The sequence below is a fragment of the Crinia signifera genome, chromosome 5, assembly GCF_055691185.1.
Source record: "Crinia signifera chromosome 5, ASM5569118v1, whole genome shotgun sequence".
Taxonomy (NCBI): Eukaryota; Metazoa; Chordata; class Amphibia; order Anura; family Myobatrachidae; genus Crinia; species Crinia signifera.
This window is the reverse complement of record NC_139221.1, coordinates 240363864-240381752: the sequence shown is the minus strand read 5'-3', so window position 1 is coordinate 240381752 and position 17889 is coordinate 240363864. Positions and strand designations below refer to the sequence as shown.

Here is a 17889-nt window from a genome sequence, read left to right as displayed (position 1 = left end):
ACAAACCGCTTAATAAAACTGCAATTTGTGCCATTATCACAGAGTGTAGGGGAAAATTACAGTGATGCTGAGAATGTTTCAATTTACATTGATCACAGTAATCATCTAACTGGTTTCAATCATGCCTTCAATGATTTGACCACAAGTGTGTGAATAGATTGGACACTTATTGACCAAGGTGCTAAAGGACAGACTCCCCTGGGTCCATCTTACCATTACTTGTTGTCCCAATAATAAATTAAATCCAGGAGTACGTCCCAGCTGTTCAAACAACTGTATTTGCTGATGATATTTAAATAACTGTTCATAAATAACCAAAGTCTCTTTAGTTGGAACAAATGTGTTGTGGGAATGTAGGCTCCAACCACCATGCACCCTGTACCCTGTCAGGATTAAAAAAAGTAATAGATTTCAGTATTGGTAATATCAATTTTAACCCGGCGGTTGATAATATATAAAAATTGAAGCCTAATAAGTTAATGATAATGGTTTCTATACTAGGGGTGTACCCATTTGGGTGCACGGTTTGGCCACAAAAAACTCATACACTGTTTTGTATTTCTACTTGTGTGTGCACGCCCCTTGTATTTGCAGTATACAATTTTTTTTAAAGTGGTTGCATTATTTTTGCAGCCAAAATTTCCCCCGATGACAAAAAAAAGGTGGATACCATCCTGTGTTTTCCAGCCGATCTGGTGGTCTCTGTGACTCCCAGTCACCCCCTTCATCTGTCCACTGTGGAGGAGGATGCTGGGAGGGGGATGGCTGCTGGGAGATTTGATTTCCCCTGCTGCTGCCCCTGAACACACATATGGGGGGGGGGGGGGCTCACACACACACAAACACATACCCCTCATGGGTCTCACACATACTTACACACCGCTGTGGCAGAAGACTAGCCTGTCAATATCAGGAGGATGAAGATAACCCCTTAAGTAGGTGAGTAATTGAAGTTTTCAAATAGCTTAATTAGTCTTTAAACCTCTTCATTATTCATTAGTAGAGGTGCCACAAGAGTCCCAGAGCAAATCCTGATATACCAGCAATCTATTCCATATTTACCAGCATCTACATTCAGCTGATTCTCTGATATACAATACAGGTACACCACCGATTTTCCGGCATCATCGGTTCCAGTGCCATGCCGGATTATCGATTTTGCCGGATTATCGAAGGTTTCTAGTTTTTACTAATTTTGCACCTTCAGTACATTTCTAAAGCAATAAACAGTCAAATATATGCCACAGCATAATATTAATGAATGAATAAACACAGTAGTGTATGCAAAACTGTTTATTAGTGTAGTACGTGCTGTATAAGCAAAAAAGGTATCAGGTACATTTACATTAACATTTACATTAACAGTAAGTGCAGTATGAATGAAAGTCTTGCTGGGACCTTGGATGCCATATCAGCCCCACTGCTGCCTGCTGTGTCAACTGCAGTGTCCTTGGAAGCTTTATCCAGTGGCACTTGTTTATGCTGTGTCTTCCGCCCATGTGCGGTACTTGCTGGGACGTTGGACGCCATATCAGCCCCACTGCTGCCTGCTGTGTCACCTGCGGGATCCTTGGAAGCTGTACCCAGTGGCACTTGCTCATGCTGTGTGTTCCACCGATGTGCGGTACTTGCTTTGACCTCAGACGCCATGATGCTTCCTGTGTCACCTGCAGTGTATGCGGAAGCTGTACTCACTGACACTTGCACTTGTTCCAGATTAAAAGAGTTCATCAACCTCTTTTAATCCAATTTTGCTTTTTCCGGATTAAAAGAGGTCCCTAAACTTCTTTAATCCGGACAAATCAAAATTGTCCGGATTAAAAGAGGTTCCGGACCAAAGGTTGCCGGAAAATCGGTGGTGTACCTGTATACACAGTGTGCAGGGCCGTAACTAGGGGGGTCGGTTAGGGGGTCAGGAATGCCGCTCATTTGCTCCTCCACTCTTTCATCTACCCTCATCTCCGCCGCTCCCTTTCTCCCACTTTACCTCCGCTCCGTCTCCTGTGTATCAGCAGGGGCTTTTCTGGGAGAGAGAGCAGGGAGAGTGGCTGGAGCAGCATCACGTCACAATCTAGTGACTACCCTGGCATGAGAAACAGGACGAAAGACATGGGACCAGGCCGCTGCTGCTGCTGCCGAGGACCCTTCTGCTGCTGCCAGCCCCTGCTTAGGTACTCTGCCTGCATTTGGTACAACACAGTTATTATTATTTTGTGTGTGTGTGTGGGGGGGGTCCACCAGATTACTTGTTTGCCCTGGGCGCCAGAATTCCTAGTTTTGGCCCTGCTGTGTGTGATTACAGCATCTTTCCATCTTCCTAGTGGTAGGTTGAATTAACACTAGTTGTCATTTTATCAATATCATTGCCAGTGCAAAGCAAATGTGACTCATTTTAAGAATGTATCAATAAATTGGTCACAAATGGATAAATGTTTTACTTTAATATTAAGCTATCAATGTGAACCATATATATATATATATATATATATATATATATATATATATATAAATATATAAACTTACTTACTGAACCTTTCACTGTTACACACCTCTAAAAAGGGCAGGAATAACACTGGGCCCAGATCATTCTATCTGGCTGACCAGCCGCACTGTTACATAATAATTCACACACCGCGATCGAATCACACCCCCGCAAGGCACCATTCACTACACAGACACACTCGTTAGATAGACGCACATCTCAGACGATAGCACACTCACATGCAGGCACCATCTCAAGAGGTTGCCTGCCACACACTACCACCCTCACGCTCAGTAGCCAACACACACAGACACCTACACTTCAACATCATCATTCGCACAGAGACCGGGACGCCAGACAGTTTAACACATTCTTTCAGCACCCTGACCAGCGGCACACTTACTACGGCTTAGCGCCGCTGTCAGCAGTAACTTGCTGTACTACACAGCATGGTTCGCAACATACTCCATACATCGCTGACACCCACTGACCCGCTCGATAACACGCATCTACCACCCTCCGTTTCCCACTGTTCACCCCGTGGTCATGCCCTTTCCAACACATTACACACTTATAGATGGTGTTGATTCACAGTGGTTGTACTTCACATACCCTTCTACTATTTACGTATCATTTTTGGTAACCTAGGACACGGTGATTGACACACGCCCCCAGGTGATGTAGGTAACGTTGGTGCAGGGGCGCCAGTGACGTCATCAACTCCCCGCCGGGGGCCAGCACGGGTGGTGGTGACACAGAGTGATTTGACTGTTTGACTGCTATATATGTAAGTACCTTTTGCTTCACTTGTTATGTCTTGATAAAGGGCTACCAGCCCGAAACGTCGATTTGCACTATACTTGTGTCTTTTGCTTCATTTTGATTGCTGCCGCCGTGCAGCTTAAAAAACCTTAGAGTGACTTCAGAGATTTATTATATATATATATATATATATATATATATATATATATATATATATGATTGAAACGTTGAACTCTCTGCCGCACCTCCTGGTTATATATCTATCTATATATATATATATATATATATATATATATATATATATCTTTATATGGTTATGGATCCCTAAAAAAACACTGTCTACATACGATTATATTTTGTTTTGATTGTTGAATGGTTTGGTAAATGAATATTCTGTTTTAAAATCTTTAAATAACATGATGTTGATAGACTCTCTTATTGAGCCACTGTCACAGCAGTTTAATGACAAATTCTAACAAAATTGTATTCCTTTAGCTGCAATAAGAAATTATTTTTTCCAGTGACAAAATGTAATGGGTCATAAATAGACCCCTTAGGCTCACATCTGCCCTCCTGGGCTCACATCAGCACAACTGGGCACATATCAGCACTCTTAGGCTCACTACAAAAGGGCCTGCATTATCTCCAGTATTCAACATATGGCATCCTAGGGGCACTGGTGATTTAGAATGCAAAATATATTCTGAACATATTGTCTGCATTCATTAGCTACAATGTTGTGTGGAGTATGCCTGCTTTTTCAAACTCTAATCTTTCCCTAAACCTAGGGATCCTGCTTATGGCGACAACCATCCCTCTGTGTGCATTGCCATTAGTGTATGCTTGAACAGGGACCCGAGTGCAAGATGTTTAACATATTATAGGTGGTGTACTGTACATAATATTTTCACTGACCCTTTATTTCATCTGCATGTTCCAAATGTGTGCAAGAAGAAGTCCTCCATTTTGTAACACAGCTGAATTGGAGTGGAGAATAAAGGGTGTCAAAACATTAGTGCTGGCATTCCCAACCACGGCCCTTAAAGGCACATTAACAGTGAGCATTTTAGTGATATCCAGGCTTCAGCACAGGTGTTTAAATCAAAATAGCTGAAGTTCTAATTAAGGGCCTGATTCAGGTTTGCTCGTTAACCTGTGAACATTGCAGCATATCGAGCACCTGAGACGCTGCCCTGCTGATTACCCACCCCCTGCCGCTGATTCCCCTTGGTACCATGCACTGGGAGGTGTAACAGACACATCCCCTCGCATGCCTTCGCCGTGCGAGAAATCATTTGATGGTAGTCGACCATCGAATGATTCCTCCTGCCTCTGCAAATAGAATTAAGTGAAAACTGACTTTTATTTGCCTGCGCCTGGACAAAATGGGGCGGGCGGCTGATGTCCTGTGATGTCAGCTGCCCACCCCTGGCAGGCATCGAACCGCCTGCATACCCATGGGAACTCCTAGCATTCGGCTGAAACTGAAAAAGCAGTGACCAGGCTGGGACTGGAGGAGATTTAGGAATCGGCTGGAATAGAAGAAGACTGCATCCAGACTTGAACCAGAGAATATCAGACTCATCTGGAGATTGTGGCTGGACTGGAATCAGAGAATACTGGAATCATCTAGAACCAACGGTGACTATGGCTGGGCTGAAACTGGGGAATACTGGAATCGTCTGGAACCAATGTAGACTGTGGCCACACTGGAACTGGAGGAGAATGTTGCTGGACTGGAACCTGGGGATTACTGGAATTGTCTGGAACCAAAGGAACTGTGACCAGACTGGAACTGGAGGAAAGTGGTTACAAGGTCTGACTGATATTGACCATCGATGGTATCACTGGAGAGGGAGAAAGCAATACTGTTCACAGCAGAAGAGTAGACAGCTTTGGAGAAGTACTGCTAACTCAGGCACAGGCAGGAGTTCACCGATGATAGTTGCTGACTTTGGTGACTGGTATCGTTAATGACTCTCTGAGGTGACTGGTAAACAGGAGATGAGCTTGAATGCTGGAAGCAGTTAGACAATGGTAGTGCTAGGAATCAGCTGGAACTGAATGATTGCGATCCCGTAATAACTGGTTGAAGCCAGGCTTTGCAGCAGGGTGGCAACTTGCCCTGGCGACTGTGAAGCAGATAGATTCCCGCAGGAGCTGGAAAGCAAGATTTAGCTACAGTATGCTGATCACATCATTACACTGGCCAGTTGGGGTTGTTTTCATAGCATAATTCTAGTAGCCACTGGGAGCTGATTGGCTGCAGTGGACAGGTAACAGAAGCTGGTATTGCAGAAATGGCTGTGGTGAATCAGGTGCGCCCATGTTTGGTGCTTGAAGGGAAATCTGGCATGATTCAGTCAGGTTTCCCTGCGACCTGTAATAATGTCAGCGGCTTGGAAATCTGTGAGAAGCCGGATCAGTATGCTGTACAGCAAAGGTATGAACAGTCATCAATAATTGCTATGCAGGCACAGAATTAAGAGACTTGGGGAGAAATTTACTAAGATCCCTGATTACGGCCATTCCATGTACAAACGGGTACAACTGGGATCGTCCGTAATCAGGCCGAAAATACGAACTGAGGATACGGCTAATTTACTAATCTGCTGTATTCTCAAGATTTGTATTTTCCGATGATGAAGTGATTCAGATTTGGCTGCCGAGTTTCCCTGGCAGCCAAATACGAGCGAGTATGAACTCTGCACTGATCAATCAAATCTGTACAGGCTTATCTGTGTAAAAAATAAGTAAAATAATTAATAAAAAACTGCATGAGGTCCACCCCCAGCACCTGGCTCTTTAGACTGGTGTTGGTTGCTGAAATACAGGGGGGAAAAGACCTGGGGTCCTCCTGTATTTCTATAACCAGCACTGGGCTCTTGGCCTTGCCCTGGTTCTCAAAATACTTGGGACAAAAGAAGTAGGGGTGCCCCATTTTTTGGAAACCAGCACTAAGCTCAAACAGCCATCACGGTAAAGCTGGGGGACACTTATTATATTAGGTTCCATGGCCAAAGCATTGCCTCTGTGGCTGGTCAGCCCAAGCCAGGTCCCTAGGGGAGTCCCTAAGAGAGCTCCTCTTGGCAGACAAGTTAGCAGACCTCAGCCAATTAGGGGAGTGCTTCTGATGTTGTGCTCTCTGATTGGCTGCCGAGTCCTGCTGTTACAGAAGTCACGGGGAAACCCGGCATTCAGGTTAAGGAAGCCCATGTGTACACATGGGCTTCCCTCAATTCATATTTTACTGTTTTTTTATTTTTTTTTAACCCTGTGGATGCCTGCCTGGACAGAAGAGGACCGATCTACAATAGATGGATGATAATTATAATTTTCTGTTCCCACAGGTACCTTTTTGGTTCCTAATGGACAAGTGGACCAAACCAACGGGATCAAGATAGGTAAGTATGTATGAGTGAAGTATGTAAAGTTATACTTTACTATGTGTTTGGGTCTCTTATTTAGGCATTGGTTCTGTAGTGGGACTAAAAGTACAAGGGACCCATTAGTGCCCCACATGCAGGGACTTGTTGTTCTCCAAGTCCCTGCATGTAGGGGAAGCTTCCTTGGTCTTGTAGTTCTACAACAAAGTCAAATATCACCATTATTTTTACACCATCAGCCAGGCACAGGGGACAGCCTTAGGCTTCAGCCCGGGCAGGAGGTGCCCTGAAGGGGGACACCTTTATTGGGGGGTCCTCAGTCTCTCACGGACACGGTAAGGCCAAGGAATGGTTATGCTCATGGGGGAGGACCCCACACAGTTTTTTTACTATATAAAATCTTCTATTTTTTACACAGAGAAGCATCCACGGATCTCACTGATTCTTGCAGGCTACAGCTAAATATGCATGGAAAATGTGGAGTATTTTCCATTAGTATTTTCTGCTAAATTCCTAGCCAAATGTTAATAAATGAGCTGACGACCATAGAACTCATGGCCACATATAGCCAAATTCTATGGACGGTGTACTCATTCGTACACCCAAATTCGACTGAAGTTGCCCATCTGTCATGAATCTGTTTATTACAGCTTACCTGACTTGAGATCCTCAGTCTCTGCTAAATTCAAATGCATCCATGCTGCCACTCAGTCAGTGTAGTTCTGAGCATTGCTGACTGACTAAACACCTGAGTGAATCCAGCCTGCAGTACAGATCTTCTGTAACCCTTCAGTGCCCTGTTCCTAGTCATTTACTTGTCAAGTCTAGCCTGAGATCATCTGAATCCATACCTTGGATTGCTAATCACCCTAATTCCTGCCATCAATCCTTGCAAGGCAGGAGAGATAAATATCCTGCATTCAAGACCAGACATTGCTTTTCAGCAATGTCGAATCTAGATGACTGTTACCTTATGCTCCTATTTATCTAGTCCCTGGTTCCTTTGTTAGTTTCCAGCTGTTATCCATCATCTGACACTGTCCAACACCTAAGCCGCATCCACTAACCTGGTTCTGCTTTCTGTCCGCATTTGCTGATCTGATCCTGCCTAGCTTCCCAGCTGCTTCTTAGGTGCTAATCTGCAGCTGTTTGGCTTCCTAGCCAAACCCACTAGTTAGATCCTGCTCGGCTTCCCGACTGCTCACTGGATGCTTCTCAGCTCACCAACCACTCATTGGCTGCTGTCACATCACTCTCTTTCGGATCTGGACATCCATTACCGTGAGCCCTGACTAGGTTACAACCAGCTTTCCTGCCGCAGACGGCTACTTATCTGCTGATCGGCTCCCAGTGACCGTGGCAATCAGTCGTTTCCAGTTAACCAGCCGCTATTCAGCTCCCAAAGTCTCCGCTGATCTGCCACCATCTTGTCACAGTACCCTGCCTGATAAACAGGTATTATTTATTATTTATTTGCCAAGAAGGCAATTCCAGTTTCTGTTACCCAGTCCAAGGAATATTATTATTTAGTTTATTGACTCTCTTCTGGGCACATATACGTCCCATAGAAAAAATGGTTTTTAAATCAGAAATGGGCGCTTCCCTTACGGATTTCAAATATGTAAATAAGGGGGGATGGTAATATACTCCCCTTAGAGATGATGTTCAGATATCCTCTTCTCCTCTTTAGATATGTTCCCTTGGATCCACCGAGTGTTCATATATGGAAGGATATAAAGGAATAACAATGGGTGAATCTGCATCAATAATTGAATAAATTTCCCAAAACACTTTCTGATCTATGTATTTTCACAGATGGTCTGCGTACCCAGACTCACTCAGAAAGATATGTGATACACTTATAAAGGTTTCTTTTTCAGAGGGTAAAGGGGGCGTACCCGTACTCACGATGGGATTGATGGTCCAAAACGTATAAAGGTATCTTTCTCCAACAATTGATGGGAAAAATTCTTTTATTTCAACAATAACAGCTTAAAACGTTGTAAGATAAAAAGCCAGAACACAGGAGGTGTCAATTCCAGAGTCTACGCTCAGATTTCCAAGGGTCCGGACCTGGTGTCTGTGCGGACTTCTGGTCTTACACTCACCTGATATTTCTGGTATCCAAAGCACTAGGTCAGGAACAACATGTTTCGAGACTCTTAGGTCTCTTCTTCAGGCTCCTCTAGGAAATGGTCCCTGGGACCCTATTTTACATTGGATTCAATGTAAAACTGTCCCCAGATCCCAATTTGAACCCCCCTGATGGGTCAAATGCCCCCATTGTGAACGGCACCCCACGATTGACGCCAACCCGAAGCGTAGCGAGCCCGCGAGGGGTGGCGGTACGCGTCCTCCGACCTTTTCATACCCCCACTACCCATGTCGGCGTGGAGTTGAGAATAGATTAGTGTGGCGAGCGCAGCGAGCCACCGAGCCCGAAGCGTGGCGAGCGGACGCGCATATCTTCACAGGTATAAGCGTCTGCTTGCCACGCTTCGGGCTCGGTGGCTCGCTGCGCTCTCCACACTAATATATTATCAACTCCACGCCGACGTGGATAGTGGGGGTATGAAAAGGTCGGAGGACACGTACCGCCGCCCCTCGCGGGCTCACTACGCTCGCCGCGCTTTGGGTTGGCATCAATAGTGGGGTGGCGTCCACAATGGGGGGAGCATTAATTAATACCCATGACGGGGGCATAAACAATTACAAATGGGCCATATCGGCCCATTTCCCATTGTTTCCTATGTAAAATATGGTTAATCGCGTCCATCGCATCTTGGCACACGACCGACACGATCAACGCGATTACAACAGTAAAAATAATTTAACATTGAACCCTATGGCAAAATCGCGTTGATCGCGTCGGTCGTGTCGTGTGCCATGTTAATGCACGCGACCGACGTGATCAATGCGATTTTGACTTTGCAGGCAAAATGGACCTGATTTCAAAGGAAATCGGGTCCATCGCGTTGGTCGTGTACCTTAACTTAAGGTACACGACCTGTAATGACGGACGCCTTGCTAGGAAACAAGTAGCCCTTTTTCATATAGCTAGAATGAAGTCAGAGTCATATCAAAGTAGAACATCATGTGGTTCTCAAACTCTGAGCCATATCAAAGTAGAACATCATGTAGTTCCCAAACTTGGAGCCATTTCAAAGTAGATCATCATGTGGTTCCCAAGTATTTTTGAATCTCTGCACTCTAGAGTATCAGAATTCTTTTCACATTACCCATAGTTCAAAAGTTTATTTTTGATAAATTTGGAAAACATATAAAATGAAGTTGTGGTAATTTATCTTCCTTACGTTCAGAATTGTGGTGGTCGACAGTGTTCACCTCTGTTTGTCACAAGCACTGGTTTTGCCTATTACAAAAAAAAAACATTCACCATACATTTTTTAATTGGTTCTAGACCCCCAGGCCAAGCAAGTGCCCCAAGACACCCAGATTGGGAACCAACAATGTGTACAAAGGTTTAATACAATAATAATAATAATCAATCATCATCATCATCATTTATATTATTATTATTAATTATTATTATAAAAAAAATATGTATATAAATAGTTACTAATAAAGGTTGAGTCTACCATATCAAAAATACTTGGGATCAAAAGTATTTTGATATTCGATTTTTACATATTTTGTTATTTTTGCATACTGTAATGATGGAATGGGACACAGGTCTAAACACAGAATGCATTTATGTTTGATGTTGTTAAACCTTATACACATAGCCTGATGGTAACTTAAAAATAAAATATTTAAATAAAAGTTTGTGTACAGTGAACCACTAGAACTCAAACATGGGCAACCGGGCAAAAACATGTATTTTGTGACGCATGCTGCTACTATACATGCAGCAAAGTTGTAATGGGACATATCTGTATTGCTCTTTAGATTTGGGTGGGTTATATTTTTTTTCTGTGCAGAGAAAATAATTGCCACTTTAGCATGTACTGTAGCCTACAAAATTCTATAAAACACTGCAGAAAGCGTATTTTGCTGTAAGAGGCTCAGTGCCGGCTCCTGTAATCTGCTGCTGCTTCCAAAGATGCATAATTGGCTTATTTGCGTGAACATTGAAAATTGAAGTAACCCTGAGGTTACTCAGGATGTCCGATGGAATTACGCCAGTGGAGCCAGTGAAACTGCACCCAAGGATGTAGCAATTGGCATCAGCACACCAATAAAATAGGGTTCACAAGCCCCCATTATCTGAAATGCTGTCCCCAAGGTCCAGCTGGGATACAATTGATATCCTGGCGGTGGAGATGCCAGTGGTCAAAAGACTGACCCTGGCATCCTGATACAGAGAATTCCAACAGGAGCTCCATAAGTTTCATAACCCTCTCCCCCAAACCATGTCTCCCTGCTTGCAGCCTAGCTCTTCCCCTTGTACAGCCTGACCTTAACCATTGCCACTAGTGCCTAATCCTAACCCCCATGCCCTGCCACCTAAACTTAACCCCCTGCTCCACAACCTAACCCTAACCTCTCCCCCTGTAGTCTATCCATATGTCCCTTCCCAGTGCCTAAACCTAACCCCCACCCTTGCTTGGCCTGAACCTAACCCGCCATAGTATACTTACATCCGGGATGCCAGCTGAAGATTTCCGACATCAGCATCGTGATGTCCTTCAAAGTTCCAGTGCCGGTGTTCCTGTGGCAGTCAGGATGGTGACGTTGGTATACTGAAGCTGGCATTCTGATTGCCAGGATGCTAACCGCATCCAGTTCAGCCGCATAGCACTTATGCTGCATTTTTTGTAGAGCTGCAAGCGGTATCACAGACCCAGATCTGCCCATGTATAAAACATTGGAGCTTTGTGTAAATCTCTGGATAACCTGGATCATCACATATCCTGCATTTTATATACTGTATATTGCAGGCCCACATTTTGGAAACGTTATAAATTACCTAAATAAACAACTTCTAACCAGCTGAATTCTGTACAGATGTAATTTATGTGATGATGTCTTGTATCACAGCAGATTATTGCAATGAAATGGTGTCTGTTGGAAATGTCTCATCACCATGAGCTTTGAGACTCGTTTGACTTTATTTTTAATAATGTATTATACACAGTATTAAAAATAAATACACCAGTTTATCATCAGATAAGACCCCTGTTTCGCCAAATCCGGCATGACCGTCTCAACACCTCTGCAAATTCAACAATACTGACATTTAAAGCTATATTATAAGAAAGACAAAGCATTTGAGCTCAGATTGTTTGGATTGTATAATGTCAGTATAAATAGCTGTGATTGACTGGTTTTGGGGAGCACATATGGAAATAATTTGTTGCATTCCAGCAAGATTAAAGCGTGGTTACAAAGAATTTCACTGGCTCTTTTTTTCAGCCAGAGTGAATAAAGTTTCAAAGGAGATTTTACTATTGTTTCTTATAATGGGTACCACAGTGGAGTCAAACATAGGGCAGATGGATGAAGTGGCCTTTGCTAGCCAGAAAAAGTAAAAAAAAAAAACTTGAAGTGTGTCCCGATAGTTATACTCAAATCACACCATAATTTAAGTCAGTTTGTAGTCCTGGAAAGTGTTACACCTGGTGTTTAATACAAGAACACTATCTAAACCAGATTAGCATTTGCTGTATGTAAAACAGATGTTGTACACTACATGAAGATTCATCATAAATTACTGCCACATGGGGTCAGGCCCTGACAGGGCAAAGCTTACACTTATTAGAGATTAGCTAATTTTAGTACATCTCTTGAACTACTAAATGATTTATAACGCAATGGCAGTTTGATACGGCAGATGGCTTCATGCACAATTTTAAATTGTATTAATATAGAGAGATGTTTTTATATTGTATTACCTACCATAATAAGCTAGGGTTGCTTATATCTACACTACCTACTCTACGGTTGAGGTTTTCATTAATGTGTTCCGCCCAAATCAGTGAGTACAGTAAAAAAGAAGAAACATTAAGTGGCGCTGGTTTGATGAAAGATCATACAATATTTAATAACAATTAAAAAACATGACATAAATAACACAACAATGGATTAAAAATGGTGATTATATAATATATTAATAAATCTGGACCGGAGGCTGAAAGACAGGGACCAATAAAAAGTTTGTTTTAGCAACTGGTTAGTGAGGTTAATGTGCCCACTGGGCTGATAGTTACCACTGATGGTTATGATTTGTCCAATTCCGAATGCAGAGTTGCAGAGATGTCCTTAGATGGATATGACAATAGGGCTACAATGGCGAAAACCCAATGATGTTATGGGGCTAGATGTTGAATGAGCCACGGGTTTCTTGCGTCGCTAGAGGCTCCAATCACAGGGATGGTGTGGAGCAGGTGTCCTCAGGGTTGGTTAGGTTTGTAAGACCAAATGGTCAGTAATTCAAGAGGGGGATGTCCAACCTTGATTCCTGCATGTAGTGTGAACCAACATGGTGGCAGAAATGGTAACCAGCAGTTGTAGGAGTAATTGATGAAGTGTCCTCTGCGTGAGGAAAGTGGGCAACCAGGAGCACTGAGAGGTCCAGATGGTTGAAATCAAGTGAGAGTCAGCTATTCTGGTCCAGGATAACCACTAACACATTTCGCTGCTTGGAAAGGTGCAGCTTTATCAAAGGTGGACCTTTGATAGTGTGCAGACCAACATAGTGAAGGTGATACAGGTCCACTGTTCAAGGACCGAAACGTCGGAGCGATGTGATACTTTAATTATACTCTGATGACACTGTTGGAAATAAAAAATCTCTTTTGATTTTATCAAATCGATTCTTCTTTGATAAACTGGCGAGTGCTTTATTCCGTATGTTCATATACAGTATTTGATCACGTATCCCTTTTATTATTGTTTTATATTATGTCCTTATATTAATGTCTCCTTATGTATTAGGCATTTAGATTCATTTATTATGTATATATGGTGCTGGTGTTGTTTAGATGCATTACCATGGTGACTGAGTAACGGTGCTACAATCATATGCCGATCAGATAACATTACTTGACTTCGCGTGGTACTTGTTTCTATTTATGGTAAGATCACTTATACACTGGTTAGCCTGATAATAATACTTTTGTGTTGAAACGTTGAACACTTTATTACATTTTATTGTTTGAATTCGGCCGGAGTGCTGCACATCCTTGCCACAGTATTTAAATCCTGCTGCAAAAAATCAATGAAAATCATTTTTATATTGAAAAAAAGTATGTTTTTAACTGGATTTATTATCTTCATTTTTTTCTTGAAAAAGTAATTATTTCTAACTTTATTAATTCAGGATCCAATATATCTTTTGGTTCTCTGAGTGTATGTGTTAGTGATATTGTTCAGGACAGCCCCCCATTTCAGATGAAAAACACATGTACAAGTGACCAGCTGAATTAGGGGCTTGTATGCTTGGCAAGGCCAGGAGTTTCCTCTCTATGTTTTATTAAATGTCAGTATAGGCTGAACACCGGGGGTGTAAGCATTGTCACACACAGTTATGAAAGCCAAACCATACAATTTGATATTAGGTGCTGATTTAATATTCAGTACTGCTGCTGGGCCATAAGGGGGATTACCAAACCCCTTTGTGGAACAATAATGCAGAAAAGAAAAAGAGTGGACAAGCGCTGTACTGAATATAACAATATAAATTTATTAAAAAATATATATAAAAGGTATTTCAAATATAACAATTGGCCATTTTCAGACACACAAGACTTACATACATATAAGACAAACACACCCCTTGATGGTGAACTGGTTATATAATTTCACGCAGTCAAGTTTCTTCTATTACCCGATTAATCGGTTAGTTGGATTAGTTTTTGTATAGCGACACAGTCCCCACTATATGTGCACATTGGTTAGTGGTATATTAGTTTGTAATCCAAGGAGGGCTAAAGACAGCTTACTATCACTTGTAGATTTCTCCGACCAGGTAATTTTCAGGTCTTATCCAAGATGTTCAAGTGGATTGCAGCTTGCCAGTGTCCCCCTGGTGTCTCCTCAACGCGTTTCTCCGCCTGGACAATCTATCAGCGGCTTCCTGAGGAAGGTCTTATCCAAGATGTTCAAGTGGATTGCAGCTTGCCAGTGTCCCCCTGGTGTCTCCTCAACGCGTTTCTCCGCCTGGACAATCTATCAGCGGCTTCCTGAGGAAGCCGCTGATAGATTGTCCAGGCGGAGAAACGCGTTGAGGAGACACCAGGGGGACACTGGCAAGCTGCAATCCACTTGAACATCTTGGATAAGACCTGAAAATTACCTGGTCGGAGAAATCTACAAGTGATAGTAAGCTGTCTTTAGCCCTCCTTGGATTACAAACTAATATACCACTAACCAATGTGCACATATAGTGGGGACTGTGTCGCTATACAAAAACTAATCCAACTAACCGATTAATCGGGTAATAGAAGAAACTTGACTGCGTGAAATTATATAACCAGTTCACCATCAAGGGGTGTGTTTGTCTTATATGTATGTAAGTCTTGTGTGTCTGAAAATGGCCAATAGTTATGAAAGCCTAATGAATCTTGAATTAAAGTTTAAGTGTGTAATGTGCATTTGGCTATATAGGAAAGCCTATTTGTTGTGACTGTGAAACTTTTAAATAAATGCCATTCTCATCAACAGCTTCCTGCTTGTAGTAAAACAAATAATTGTAATGTGTCATGCATGTTGTGTGATTATTGTAATAGATTATGTCAAACTGGGTTTCCTTATTTGGAATGGAATGTAAGATATTGCTGCATATTTGTTAAGATTGTGAAACATATCTAACAGGTACTGTAGCTTATTTTTTCCTACCTAAACATTCTGCTTTGGATGCACCTCCATTCGCCATCACATAATTTGCCTTTTTTTATGCTTAGTGCATGCTGCCATGCATCTGCCATCTGCTGACCACAGGTGTATGGTAACCTTCTGGTAACTTGCTGGGGTCCTTTAGTAATTATTATTGTCTAATGGGGTCCCAGAGCAAAATAGTTTGAGGAACCCTGGCTTAGTGCATAGGGTGTATCATACTTACCTACCCTCCTAAATACTGTAGGAGACTCTCCCTCTTTGGGGTAATCCCAAAGCGGGGGAGTCTCCTGCACGAAGAGTGGACACTTCCTAGGGAAGCATGCAGGATATGCAGATAAAGTCGGGAATCCCATGTTCTCTCTGAGGGGGCAGGGATTGATGACCCTCCACAATTAACCGATTTCCGATCTTGGGACAGGACCTACTATCATGCCCACTTGGCTTGATACATCCGTCCCCTGCGTCATATAGTTACTCCCCTAGTTTTGTATGACCCGTCCCTCATGACAAGTGACCACGCCCACTAAAAATAAAACACTTCTCTAAGAAAACGTCTACTTGCACCACTGAGTGCACCCATTCTGTATAATATATACCTGGTATTTTGTATATTAGGGTTAGGTTATACAGGGGCATACCTCCCAACTGTCCCGCTCATCGCGGGAACGTCCTGTTTTTTTGGGACATCCCACGTCCCTCCCGCGGCCAGCAGTGCCCCATGGCGGGGGCAGTTGGGAGTCGTTGTCTTCCCCCCTCCCCCCCGTCCATGCGGAGCTGCTGGGCATGCCCCCACAGTGGCGAAAATGGGAAATAGCCGCGCGGCACTGCCACAGGTACAGGCCACGCCCCTTTCCACCAGGCCACGCCCCAAAAAATTTGGCACATGCACTGTCCCACGATGCTGGATTGAAATGTTGGGAGGTAGGCAGGTGCCATTTTATCATTAAAAGGATTTAAATGCATCAGTAGGTTATGCTTGTATCTGCTATATATGTTTGTTTAAAGTCCAGGGAATAGGTTTCAGAACTAATACATTCCCCACTTTGACAGCTTCAGGGGGGATTGTTACAATCCAGTTGCTTTTCAATTTTGATGCTGTTTATATTGTGTCAATGAAAAACATGCTGTCACCTTCAAACAACAGTCTGGTTTGGTCACAGGGGATTTTGGTCACAGAACTTTAAAAGCCTTTACAGAATGTGACAAATAAATAGTATTATCCGCACGCAGTCCACTTTCTGTTAGCCCGTGATAAGTAAGTTCAAAGACAGTGCAGCAGAAAGATACGTCAAGTGTGTAGGTACCAACTAGATATGTTTATTCTGCCTCTGAACTCAGAATGAAACATTTCATCTATTATTACAATCTTGGTGCTCTCATTTCAATTGTGATGCTTGGAGCATGATGTAGTGAAAAGAAGCACTGTCTAAAATAGCCTTCAGATAAATGAAAAATGGCCCCAATGTACAGCAAATGCATGCAGTTTTGTACTGTTTACTAAAACAAACTGAGATATAAGTTTATTGCTTAGCAAGTATTTATCTGAATGAAAGCAGTCATTGGTTTCTGAAAATAAAACAGATAAATCATACAAGATACTTTGAGGAATAAAAGGACATAATTCATTTGAATCTACATATACAGTAATGTAAAACACAGAATCAAGGACATATGCACATTAAATATATATATCTTCCAGCGACATATAATAAACATTCTGTGTGTTGCAGCTGTGCAGACAACATTGTGCATGTCTGCATAAAGTTAGCTAACCTTCTTGGGTGATATTAAATATTCATGAATGTTAATGAGAGTGTTTTCTCATATACTGGCAGGCGCATGCTCACTGTACTGAGAAACATCCAGAATTGATCCTGATTGTCTCAGATTGATCACATGAGATTATGGCACAGGATTTTCAACCCACAGGACATCCAGCATCTGCTGTAATTTAAGTAACATGACATTAAAGTTGATAGTAGAAAACCGTAGAGAGGGGGAAAGTGAGGCTAGATATGTACGCAACTCCGTTTTAAACCTGAAACTGTTATGCATGCCATACATCAGACCAACTTTTCATTCAACCATCCAACTAGTTGGTTGGATGGAATAAAAATCTGGTACTGGATGATGTAATTTGTGATTCAGTCATTTGGTCACAAAATCTGGAAATGGAAAAACTGTGTGCAGTGACGGAACAAGTGAGTTGTGGGCCCAGGTGCAAAAATATGTTTTGGGCCCCCCACCCCCTCAAAAAAAAGCAGTGTTTTTTTGTTTTGCTAACATGCAAGGTTTTAACTGCCTCTGCTAAAGAAGATGATAAATAAATATAGTGTGCTGCCAACCATTCCTCTTAAAAAAAAAAAGTCTCTTACTTTAGAAGAATATACATCCAGGGAACAATCAGTCATCGTCTCGCGTGTCACAAGTAAAATTTTCACAGTGTCATAATTCAAAAAA

At 42.5% G+C, this 17889-nt stretch overlaps 1 protein-coding gene across 9 annotated transcripts in view; it reads left to right on the top strand.

The window, feature by feature from the left end:
• RARB (retinoic acid receptor beta) overlaps nt 1-17889 on the top strand; it is a 750738-nt gene that overhangs the window by 203750 nt on the left and 529099 nt on the right. The window contains exon 3 of one of the 9 annotated variants that reach the window (XM_083188721.1): nt 3131-3269. The exons of the other annotated variants lie outside the window; for them this stretch is intronic. The gene's annotated coding sequence lies outside the window, so the exon portion shown is untranslated. The remainder of the gene's footprint in view (nt 1-3130; nt 3270-17889) is intronic. 9 annotated transcript variants of the gene reach the window in all.